General features: G+C 38.0%; 1 pseudogene; it reads left to right on the top strand.

The window, feature by feature from the left end:
* Window positions 1-10,543, top strand: part of LOC136114489 (erbin-like) — a 65,879-nt pseudogene extending 55,336 nt beyond the window's left edge.
* The last annotated feature ends 2,684 nt before the right edge of the window (window positions 10,544-13,227 follow it).

The raw sequence follows: 13,227 nt of genomic DNA, 5'->3' as shown, positions 1-13,227 counted from the left end.
TCACTGGATATTTTTTTTTGTTCTTTTAAAATAATAGTTTCAGATATTTTGTTTGTAATTACAAATTAGCTTGGAGGGGGCTTAATCTGTAAACCAGACTTCTGAAATATTTTGAAATCTGAAAAAAAAATTCCGTAATTACAGAACTTACTTAAGGAACAAGGATTTTTTAGAAATTGCTTTGACAAAGCTTTCATGGATTTAAAATGGTGTGTTGTTTTGGTTTTTTTTTAAGCATAAGATACAACAGTGACAAAAACAGGTATACAAAATTAAGCCTTATGATGAATATTTAATTAATATCTTCTTGTCTGTGGTTATACACAACAGTACAGGTTAATAATGTTACCTTTGCTGTGACTCTTCAGAGTCTGTTATTGAATTTATTCATGTTTATTATTTCTATGTTGTGCTTCTTAGGAAAGAGCGTGTAGAAAGTTTTTTGAGTTTGGTTTTGTTGGTTTTTTGTTTGTTTTTTTTTGTTTGTTTGGTTTGGCTTCTTTTTTTTTGTGAAACTCCTTAAATACTTTTTTGTTTTTATAAAATTTAGTAACTAGGGGGGTGGGTGAACTCAATTAAATAAACGGTGTCTGCTTATTGGCCAAAATTGGAGAAGCTAATTCTTGGGGTTTTTATTAGCCCTTTTTACATGATACAGGTGGAAAAAACCTTTCAAGAGTTTAATTTGCATGAGGAGATATACAGGATAGTTTTAAGTCCAACAAAAATTATTAAAAATGGATTCCAGCCAAGTAACCAGCATTTGTAACCTTTGACAAGATGTAAGGGAGCATATTCCGATCAGCTAAAATGATCCATCTGATTGAAGGAAGGTGAAAACAGACTATTTGTAAATAGAAATTTTGCATATATTCAGGATAAACTTTTTGCTTACCTGATACAAATAATATTTTTTGTGGGATAGAGAAAAGGACTTCTTTAAATGTCAAGCTGCTCTCTAGTGGTTATATGTGTAAGCTGTTGGAAAGCATGCAATCAATTCTGCTCCATTCCCCAATCTTATAACTTTAGTGTACAGGTGAGTTTTTAAGAACAGTAATATTTTTCAACATATTTTCTTTTGGAGGGTGACTTGCCAATTTTTACTACCTGATATGTCACAATAGTGTTCTATAGTACTCTTGTTGAAAGTTTTCATTTAGGAATTTAAACTCATACTGCCTGTCTAAGTCATTAGTAACAAACATTTTATTGTGTGGTAGAGGGATTTCTTATTTGCAAACTGCAATAATAAATATCTGCAATGGTTATCTACAAATATCTATTATATTTCTATGTGCTGAGTAGGCAGAAACAGTTGCTAGGCCTGATTCTAGCCTTTCCTTACATAGGTATATTTTCTTTTTTGTTGTGGATCTCTTGGGAATTCCATCAAATGTGTGTTTGCTTTAAATTCTAATTTTATCTGGAATTAAGTCCTCTATTTTTTATCTACTTTATCTAATATTTATCTAGAATGGCAGAGCATTCAGAGAAGAGGTCATAAAGTTATATTCCTGTTTTCCATTTCAGAAATTAAAATAGGTGGTTTTATTCTTAAAGTTGCCAGTGTATGGTCCCTTATTTAAAAACAAAACAAAAAAAAAAATCCAAGTGTTTCAATATTGATATAGAATTGCAGTTTTAATGAAAGTTTGAAATTTTTTTCCTGATTTTTTTTTCTCTACATACCTAATTTAGAAAAATATTTTCATTGGTACAGCCTCAGATTCTTTCCAAGTTAAACTTGTTTAAATATGTCAAGGGAAGTAACTTCAGTGGGTTTGTGCACACATAAAATTAAGTGCTTAAGTGTTTGAAAGATCATAGCCTGAAGAATATTTGGACTCTGATAAATTACAGGAATGCTATCCATTCAGTTAGCTGTCAGTTTTAAATTTTAATTTCAGTTTTGTTTTGTTTCTCTATTTTAATGGACTACTGAACCATCAATGTGTTATAATGATATTTTTAATGTAAACAACAAAAGTTCTGACCCTGCAAACATTTTATGACAGCAATATTTAAACTACATGTAATTATCCATATGTAACTCTTCAACAGGAACACTGTAACTATTTTTTTTCCCTCAGGATCAGAAGCCTAATATTTTTGTTTTCCCCTCCCTTATAACTGAAGGAGAATAGTTTAATAATGTTTAAGTTACTCTTCTTTGGGGTAAACTGGTATCTTACTAGAATTCTGTAAGATTTCAAACAAAGCTTTTTTAGCTTGCATGCTTTTATTCAGAAAGGCTTTAAGCATCAATTTTAAGCATTGAGTAAACTTTTTCCAATCAAGTTTAACTAAAGAATTTTAGATAGTCAAGGTGAGAATGAAAAGTGAAGGGATTTCTACACATTTAATATAGCCTCTAAGGATTTCTATACCAAAATTTAATAGATTGCCATGAGAGACTCCAACCAGTCTTCTAGGTAAATTCCACTATTGTCTTGCACCTATGTAAATATGTTAAGGTACTTCAATTCCCAAAAGACACAATTTTGAAATCTGAAATTGTTAATTATCTTTTAAGCTACAAAACAGAGAGCATGTTCTGATTCTTAGCATTCAAAAATACGGTAAATAAACTCCAAAACTATGTTACTAGCTACCTGCATCTAAAGTGATTCCTTTAGAGGCTGATTTTTACTACAAATCTTGATTTACATGCTGAATACTTTTTAACTTCAAACATAGCCATTTTTTTCTTGATATATTGTAGCTTTTAATATGTGTTCTTCATGGCTGAATAACTGATTTCTAGTAAACTTAGCTTTTACAAAAATATAATGGAACATGACATGTATATTGGTTAGTATATATTAGAGTAGCTGAAATGAGATTACTCAAGCCTCAAATATTTAAATTGTTATTTTGCAGGCCTAAGACACTGTAGCAAATCAGGTAGAGAATGCAGTTGGTACTTGGAATTAACATTCATATTTAATCTGAAGTTTAGACCATGCATTTATTCCATATAAAATTTATTTTTAATAATTTGAAATTAAAATCAGAGGGGTTTTTTTGGCACCTGCTTATTTATATTTCTGGAAATGTGTTCTCTGGTGCAGCAATCTTCAGAATTATTCCTAGGAAATGTACAACCTTCTTTTGTGTTTGTGTTGAGAAGCAAAATTAAGAGGGATACCATTCACTCTCCAAATGCCTCAGTTTCTCTCTTCCCAGCTAGAAATAAGAAAAGGAAAAATACTTCCTAGATTTGTCAAAGGGAATATCTTCTTGTCTTAAATTAATGCTTTCATATAGCTCCATGTAATTTAAAATAGTATTTATTCTGTATAGTTTGTGCTTATGGGTTCTTTCTAATTTAAGTGCTGAGATACTGTGTCCAATGTAGAGAAGGAGAAAAATGGTGTTTGCAGTACTTTTCATGTCTTCCATACATCAATTGCACAATCAGTTTTTGTACTTTGGAAAAAGTCTCTACCAAGAAAGGAGTTTTTATAAACCCTTGAATAAAACTACTCTTGGGCTATGTAATCACCTTGAAGCTCACTAAACTGAGTTAACTGAAATCTTAATTCCTGATGGACAAGTTTGTGCCTCTACAAATTGTAGGAAAGTTCTACCTCCTATTGCAGATCTACCTTAGAATGTCACTATTTATTGACCATCTCTTTGGGTCTTTCTAGGAGAGAGTGAACCTAATGAAACTAGGGATCTTTATAGTAAGATGGTCTTCTAGAGACACTTTCAGAAGATAACTTTCTAGTCTCACCATGCATTTCTTCTATTTTTATTTATCTTTTTGCCATTTACAGAAGATGTAGAGATATAGGAGCCTCTGAGAGGAGCTTCCTGTGAGGAGACTTCAGGGAGTTGCTTGTACAAGGCCACCTGGATAATTATATAGAATAGTTTGAGAAGAGTTGTAGGAAGATGCTTTGAGACACTACGGAGCTAAGGAAAATTGGCTTTAGCAGTTTCATCTGGGTGTTTGGACTGAAACTTAGAGGACCAGTAAGCTCAGATAGAATTTTTAGTAGATACTTGAATGCCAAGTACAATTTTCCCCTCCCAAGAGGGAAAAAGCTTCTGGAGACTGGTATGGAAACTTGAAAAATACATTGGCTAGAGAACGGGATAGGTGTAGAAGAGAAGCATGAAGAAAGATCACTGTGCCATTGAGTGAGAGGTTATCCAAGAGCCTTGGCCAAGAAAAGCCAAGTGTTGTCAGTAAATACTATTTTCCAAGGGGATTTCAAATGATTGTGCTACCAGAACATCTGAGGAGTATGAATATGCAGAGGCATATAACCTTGATTATTAAACTGGTTTTAGTTTCACAAGATAAAGCTAATATGAAAGAACAAATGTCTGCTTGAGGACTAGTGACTGTTTTCAAAATCAGAGTAGTATGTGTAGTCAACAGACAAACACCAAAATGTATTTATTCATGTAAGAGTTGTTGTAGTATCTTAGTCAACTGATATATATTTTGAACTTTTTTTTGCTTGGAAAAATAAGAAACCTTAAAACAAAAACAAAACACACTTTGGATTTGCCGAGTTTTGATGCTTTGTGGTATATATTTTACTATGACTGTATCTTTTCATGGGTCTTTGTCACTGTTTTAAGAGAGGTTTGTTTTATTTCTCAGGTGGCACATGGGGGATTTTCCTTTTCTTCTTTTGTGCAGTGTCATGGTTGAGACAGAAATCAGGTTTTTCCCTTTTTTTTTTTGTTTGTTTGTTTTTTTTTTTCTTGCTGCAGTTCAGATGTACCAAGGCCACGCAGCTGGCGTAATCGCTGGTATGAAGTAGGAGGCTCTGGCAAACTCCTTGCAGTTCGACACAGGTCTGGGATATTTTGCTTTTTTGTTTTCCCATTTAATTCCAACCATAATACACTTCATATGCAATTCCAAGTAGCTCAGCAATAGTTACATTCCTCAGCCCCATTTACCTTTCACAAGTTACAGATGTCAAAAACCAGCATATTAAACATCAATCCATTATTCCATTTTCTTACATCCAAATCAGTTCATATTCTAGCAACTTCTAAATACAACTTCATACAATACCAAGTTCACATCCATCATACCATTTAAGTGTTTGTCTTTTTTTTTTTTTTTTTCAATGCAAAGCAGAGTTTAACAATTTAAATTCTTTTCTGGTCTCAAAATTACTAGATAACAATAGAAGCAATTACTCTAATGCGGAAGGATGCATCCTAAGGGGGAGTAAGGTGGAATTTTAGCAGTGGAACTGGTTCCCGTTTTGTAATTATCTCCCCAAACAAAATTCTTTTGGTACCAAATATAAATATGCAAATTAAAATACTGAGCTCAGATATGAAAACCAAATACCAAGTTCAAATATGCAGATAGATCAGAGTTACACTTATTCAAGACAATATCTCGATTTTAGCATTGCACCTTTGAACCACTTACTGCTCAGCCAGGTAGTGGTGCTGCTGGGTCTCCCTGACAAAACAGGTCAGTGTGTGCTGGAGACCCATCAGCACCCGCTCCCCCCGCCGCAGCAGCGAGCTGGACTGGGCAAGGCTTTTAACAGTGTCTTATCTGGGGTGCTACAACTGTTATCCCAAAACCAGGGTTCTTTAATTGGTGTGCATACACAAGAGCCAAATTTAGTACATAGTGATGAAACGCAGTCCATCACAGAGTTGTGCAAGTCTGAATGCCGGAATAAAGCTAGCATGCTAGAAAGAAAAATAACAAATACTACACACAAAATGTTACCATCACATTCACGCAGGAAAGAATTAAATTACTCATGATCTTCTGTATTATCACAAAATGCACATTTTGAGTCTCATTCTCATTATTTAACAGTCTGTGAAATCACTGGACCACACAACAAAGGCCTACTAAAACTGCAACATGCTTAAACAGATACCCACAAAGAAAACAGGTTAATGAAGAAAGCATCTTGTAGACTTCAGCAAGTTTACTGTGACCTGTGTGTTATCAGTTAACTCTCTCTCAGCTTGTTGAAATTCAAACCATTCCACCTGTAAAACTGTCTGAAATGATTCAATGATCTCTTGCAGAGCTTTATTTTTGTCCTGCTCTTCTCGCTTTAGAAACAGCAAAGAGTTATACTTCAAGGTTCTATTCTCTGGACACTTTTCCCAATCATCAAACTTACACAGCAGCCACCATTTATTACAATATTTCACAAGATCTTCCTTCCTCATATTTCCAAGTGCTTTCCTATGTTCTAAAACACCTCCCAATACCGATTTCTTATGAACACGACTGAAAACAGTCATTCCTGACCCCATCTCGTAAGTAAAAACCATGAGAAGAGGGAGGGAGTGGGGGGAAGCACAGGGCTGCTTGCAGCGCAAGTGGGAAAAGTGGGGAGAAGGTTTTACGGCGCACTATACCACAAAGAAACAATTCTAACAACAACCAGTAAAACAATTAACTCACATTCCTGACAAGGTGCTTGATTTTCAGAGAGTCAATACACAGAAACACATAATATGTACTGTAAAACTCGCGGATAACATGTTGATAGCAAACATTAGCATTCTCTACTGTGAATTTCAACACTAGTGCTTCCTTAGCTTCTAAGTTTTCAACCTGCTTATTGATGACCTCTTGAAGATGGTCAATAAATTGCATGTAATTCTCATTGGGACCCTGATTAATAGTTGCAAATGATTTGACTGCTTTGTCAGTTTCAGGCACCTTTATCATAGCTTGATATGCGAGGTCTCTTGACTGCCTCAGGATTTCAGGAATTTATCGTGCCTGTAGTTGTGGAATGCCAATTAGTGTCTCTTCGAAGAGTTCAGGGGTAAATCCCAGCTTTTTGGTAAATTCGGTTTACACTCTGAAACTCTACCCCCACTCTCAGGAATTTGCTCTGCAGCAGCATGGGAGGGGGGCGGGGGCAGGCTGGGGGGACCTAAATTTATAGAAATTACGTTATTTGGCTTAGTCTGGCTCACCACGGGAGGATCCTCCCCACCTAAATCTCCAGGCAAGGGCGATAGGAAAATAAAAAGTCCACTTTTTCCTTCTGTGACTGATAGCGGCGGGGCAGAAGGTTAAACTGTGACCAATGGCGGTGACGTAGACGGCGGAACCGTGATTGATGATGGTGGAGCACACGTTTGAACCATGATTGATGACGGCAGAGCAGTCGCTTGAACACACTGCTCTGACCGGTGCTTCGGGGGCCCCTCCCGAGATCGTATATAACCCAACTCTGGTTTTTCATGTGAGTCTTTCATAGCTTTTATCTGATCTCAGGGCCACACATACGTACGCTGCTCCTCTGTTCCTTTTAGCTTTCCAATAAAGTGTCGCGGATCCTTATCCGTATCAGATAATATGGACTTGGGCGGTGATTGACGAACCTTTAGTAACAGGGGGGGTCGGAGTCGTACTTAATCTCGCCTTTTCCTCCGAATCAGGCCCAGGAGAGCCAGGAAGACCATCCCTCCCCGCTGTCTCTGCATGTTCCCGTTGTTCTTTTAATCCTCTGAAAGTCTCTAGCAACAAGTGACATGTTGTTAACAGTTCAGTTGTTTATTTGCATCTTTTACTAGTGCTTTGCTCCATAGTAACACAGTCCTTCCTTCATAAAATCCGTTCCAGAGGGTTAATACCCTGCTTCTTCAGAAGCAACTTTCATGTAGATAATATAATACCCTCTTCTTTAGATAAGTTCCACCCCCTCCTGTTCCCGGTAGCTCACCAACTCTTAGTGTGGTGTCTTTTCAACGATCCGGATCTTCAGCAGCTCTCCTCGGCTGCTCTATCAGCTGTACCGGGCTCCGTCTCCACAGCTCTTCTTTGGCTGTCACAGCTTCACGCTGTCTCCTCTTCATGCGAGATCCTCTTCAGGCAGGATCACGTCGGGGTCACCATATGTCGTGGTTGAGACGGACAAACGACATGGACCAAGTTCTTCCAGGATGAAAGTAGTAGATGCCATTTATTGCCACAAGTGCATTTTTATACAGTTTTATCAATTCATGTGTCTCTTCACTATTGGTTACAAGTTACAGCAGTAACATCTCATTGGCTAATTTCGCTATCATCAGTGTTACTCTTCTACTCCCTTCTCTCTCACGGGTACACCCTTAACATCTCCGGATACTCCTTTACTCACGGGTGGGCCTTCATATCTTCAAGGCTAATTTCTGTTCTCATGCCCTCCATCAGGGAATCCACGGACTCACTGTAGTCCCCCACAGTGCAGTCTTTTTATTTTGTTTTGTTCTTATAACTACAAAAATCCATGGTGGCAAGATGGTTATGTCTACTGTTTTCTTTCTGTTACCCTTGCTAATAATGCAGAGGTCAGGTTTGCAAGGTAATGAAGCTCAAAACCAAACCACTATCACTTCTGTCCTTGAACTCACATTACCTGTTTGATTGCCTACAGTGGCACGGGGATGGACTCCAAGGTTTCTTACTAGCTTCTTTTTCTTTAAATGAGGCTCATTCACATTCTTGAATGAAGTGTTATGGAAATGCATTGTGGATGTTGACAGCATTGCAATGGCAAGAAAATCCAGTCTGTCAAATCTCTGTCTCTGTGTAGGTGCAGGTAATTATCTACATGACACCATGGATAGGATATGATCATTTGTAGAAACATATGCTGGGATAGCAGTTGGAACTGGGGCTTCTTTAAAATGTGAAACAGGATTTGACTTTCACTCAGGTATTGAAGGCAGCATAACTGAAATAGCATCCTCTTTTTATAAGACAAAATAGTTAACTATATGAAGGGGGATAGTTTTCTTTTTTCTTCAGCAGGGGCTTTGAAAGAAGAAATTTGCAGCAAAAGACATAATTGCAAGTGGAAATTGGAATATCAGGGATGATTTCAGGAAAGCAAATTGAAGCTGATTAAACCTTCCAAAGAAAAAACTTGAAATCTGTTCTGATGAAATTCTGATCATAAGCTAGAATTTGTAGGAGACATTCTGGATTAATCTTTAAGGACCATATATACAGGCAGGACTTACTGCAATGAAACTAAATGGATGCTTGTAAGTTATTACGATGCACCAATCTATTTTCTTTTTATAACTTCAGTAATTTCAGTTACATTTCTACAGACATTGGATACTGGGAATTTACATAGTTGTTGATGCATATTGCCTATGTAGACTCTACCTTTGTCAATGCAACAAAAAATAGTTTTCCTGTTATGCTTTCGATTTTTAAAAAAGACAGTAGAAAATCATGTAAATTTAATACAGCTGATCTGTAAATAAACTAAAAAAATATGAGTACACACATTACCATTTCTCAGAATAATTTTGGCATAAAAATCATCTTAACAGAATAGTTTCTGATATGTGTCCATTTACATAGGATAATTAAAGGCTGAAATTTGCACACTTCAGTTATTTATAATATTCAGAAATAGAGTATTTTAATATCCTTGTATCCTATTACTAGTGGGATAATGGTGGTAGGCAGAAAAGTCTGTAACTCAAGACTGTAGCATTTTTTTTTAATGTGGGAATCATACAGATGGATGAGTGACTACTTAGACTGGGTAAGAGCACGAAGCATATGGGCGAGGAGGGAAAAGGCTGACCATCTCAACGCACAGCTGTGGAGCTGAACAGTAACTATGAGGTTTCCTAAGAAATGTTGTCATCTCCAGCGTCGTTCTTAGTGAAATAGTTTGAATGCACTGTATATCTTTACAGTTGTGTACCTTACTGCTGTTTGTCATCATTATACTTATCAAATCAGTGACACATTTTAACAAAATAGCAACATTTATTGGACATATCATTACAGTTTTCATATTAAAATCTTGAGCTTGTATGTGAATTCGCTCAGTTTTTCTTGTGAAGTAGACACCAAAAGATGCTCAGAGAGCATATAATTTCCATCTGCTAGCTGTGTGGGATTCTTGTTTTGTGTATGATCTATTGGGAATTGTTACAAAAATCTCTGAATTTTATGCAGTAAAAGTGCAAATACTATCAGTTGCACTGCAAGAAAATAATTATTGAGGTAATTCAGTGAAACAAGTGCTAAAAGCAAAGATCTTGTTTAGTATGTTCTAGTAGATATTAGCACTCAAAGTAAGTTTTTGGTTTTCAATTTTTTTTCTCTGGAGGTCAGAGCTGATGAATATAATGAAAATTGAGTGCAATTGTACACGATCCAGAAGAGTAGTTTTAGTAATGTTCCTAGAATTAAAAGCAGTCAAGCATGAGAAATATTGAAATAATAAAGGAAGAATTGAGGATTGCTGCTTATAAAATGTATGACACTGAGTATCCATGTTTTATTCAGATACCTTTGACAAATGGACAAATGTGCCAGCCTCAAAGACCTCAGGCAAACTACAGTCAAGTCCATCATCTCCCTCCTCAATCATCAGTAGCAAGACATCCATCTAGAGAACAATTAATTGATTATCTGATGTTGAAAGTTACCCACCAGTCTCCCTATACCCAATCTCAGTGTTCCCCCAGACAAAGCCATGAATTGGCAAAGCAAGAGGTAAAGATAAAATCTAACTTGAATGAATATATGACACCTGTCTGTCAGTGGCGGTGAATTGTTATATTGTTTTTGTTTATTACTGTTTCTCTGTAGATGGTGACAGAAATCATATAGAAATTTATCTCCAGCAGAAGACAATGTTATCTCAGTGTGGTTCTACTACTGAAATCACACATTCCTTCTAGCTTTGAGCTCTTTTTCCTTTTAATGTGAACATTTTTTAAGAGAAATGCAGTAGTTTCTTAACATAATGTACCAGAAACTTATGCTTGCATCTTTATAGTGAGATATAAACTTATTTTTTACTATGTTTATTGATCCCCAGATAATTATTGATGTAGTAACTAAAAACAATGCAAAGTAGCAGTACAACTTAGAGTACTTTGCATCAATTCATTGCTATCCAGAATGGTTCAAAAACCTGCAAATGTAGAAGTCTGCAGCCCTAAACAAAACCCAAGATTAAAAAAGTGTAAGCATCTGATGCATGCCTGATAATTATCAGTTTTATTTATGATAGACAGATGTGGGTAAGAAATTCTTATACAATTTAATGGCTCTTTCATTGTGGACAACTTTCTGTTCTTGGACATAGGATGTTTCCTCTGTATTGTTTTGGTTTTGAGAAAATACTGAGAACTATGTTTTCATTCCATGCTGGAATGAGAACTTCCAGTTTTTGTGCAAAATAAGTTTTCTAGTCAACTCTTCTGGCAAGATAAAGGGGAGACTGTTGGTTATGTAGAACTAGGATGAGGGCTGCCTTGGCTGCAGCAACCATGAGGTGGTGGAGTTAAGGATCTCACGTGGCAGGAACAGAATACCAAGCAGAATCACAACCCTGGACTTCAATGAGGCCAACTTTGGCCTTTTCAAGCAACTGCTAGGGGAAATCCCATGGGCAAGGCTGTTTGAAGGTAAAGGGGCCCAAGATACTTGGTTAGCATTTAGAGACTGCTATTTACAAACTCAAGATCAGAGCATCCCAACACGTAGGAAGTCAAGGAAGGGAGCCAGGAGACCTGTGTGGTTAAACAGGGAATTGCTGAGCAAACTCAAGTGGAAGAGGAGAGTTTACAGATCATGGAAGGAGAGGCTGACCACTTGGGAAGAATATAAGGCTGTTGTCAGAGGATGTAGGGAGGCAACTAGAAAAGCTAAAGCCTTCTCAGAATTAAACCTTGCAAGACGGGTCAAGGACAATAGAAAGAGTTTCTTCAAATACATGGCAGATAAAACTAACACTAGAGGCAATGTAGACCCACTGGTGAATGAGGTGGGTGCCCTGGTGACAGAAGATACAGAGAAGGCAGAGTTACTGAATGTCTTCTTTGTCTCTGTCTACTCTGCCGGAGGCTGTCCTGAGGAGCTTCATACCCCTGAGGCCCCAGAGGAAGGCAGGACAATGGAGGAGTTTACCTTAGCTGATGAAGAGAGGGTTAGGGACCAATTAAGCAATCTGGACATCCATAAATCCATGGGTCCAGATAGGATGCATCCATGGGTGCTGAGGGACCTGGCTTAAGTTATTGCTAGGCCACTCTCCATCATCTTTGCTAAGACTTGGGAAACAGAAGAGGTGCCTGAGGACTAAAGGAAAGCAAATGTCACTCCAGTCTTAAAAAGGGCAAGAAGGAGGACCTAGGTAACTATAGACTGGTCAGCCTCACCTCCATCTCTGGGAAGGTGATGGAACGACTTATCCTTGGTACCATCTCAAGGTATATCAAGGATAAGAGGGTCATTAGGGGCAGCCAACATGGTTTCACTAAGGGGAAGTCAGGCTTGACCAACCTCATAGACTATGATGAGGACATAACCAGGTGGCTAGATGATGGCCAAGCAGTGGATGTGGTCTGTCTTGATTTCAGTAAAGCATTTGACACAGTCTCCCACAGTATCCTCGCTGTTAAATTGAGGAAGTGTGGTCTGGATGATCGGGTAGTGAGGTGGACTGCGAACTGGCTGAAGGAAAGAAGCCAGAGAGTTGTGGTCAATGGGGCAGCGTCTATTTGGAGGCCTGGATCTAGTGCAGTGCCTCAAGGGTCGATACTGGGACCGTCAGCAAGTTTGCTGATGACACCAAGCTGGGAGGAGTGGTTGACACTCCAGAAGGCTGTACTGCCATCCAGCAAGACCTGGACAGACTGGAAAGTTGGGCAGGGAAAAATTTAATGAAATATAACAAGGGCAAGTGTAGAGTCTTGCATCTGGGTAGGAACAACCCCAGGTTCCAGTATAAGTTGGGGAATAACCTATTAGAGAGCAATGTAGGGGAAAGGGACCTGGGGGTCCTGGTGGACAGCAGGATGACCATGAGCCAGCACTGGGCCCTTGTGGCCAGGAATGCCAATGGCATGCTGGGGTGTATTAGAAGAGGGGTGGTTAGTAGGTGGAGAGAGGTTCTCCTTCCCCTCTCCTCTGCCCTGGTGAGACCCCATCTGGAATATTGTGTCCAGTTCTGGGCCCCTCAGTTCAAGGACAGGGAACTGCTGGAGATAGTCCAGCACAGGGCAACAAAGATGATTAAGGGAGTGGAGCATCTCCCTTATGAGGAAAGGCTGAGGGAGCTGGGTCTCTTTAGCTTGGAGGAGACTGAGGGGTGACCTCCTTAATGTTTATAAATATGTAAAGGGTGAGTGTCAAGAGGATGGAGCCAGGCTCTTCTCGGTGACAAACAATGGTAGGACAAGGGGCAATGGATACAAACTGGAACACAGGAGGTTCCATTTAAATTT

The sequence above is a fragment of the Patagioenas fasciata genome, chromosome W (genome assembly GCF_037038585.1).
Source record: "Patagioenas fasciata isolate bPatFas1 chromosome W, bPatFas1.hap1, whole genome shotgun sequence".
Taxonomy (NCBI): domain Eukaryota; kingdom Metazoa; phylum Chordata; class Aves; order Columbiformes; family Columbidae; genus Patagioenas; species Patagioenas fasciata.
The sequence above is the reverse complement of the archived record's forward strand: the minus strand, read 5'-3'. Positions and strand labels throughout refer to the sequence as shown.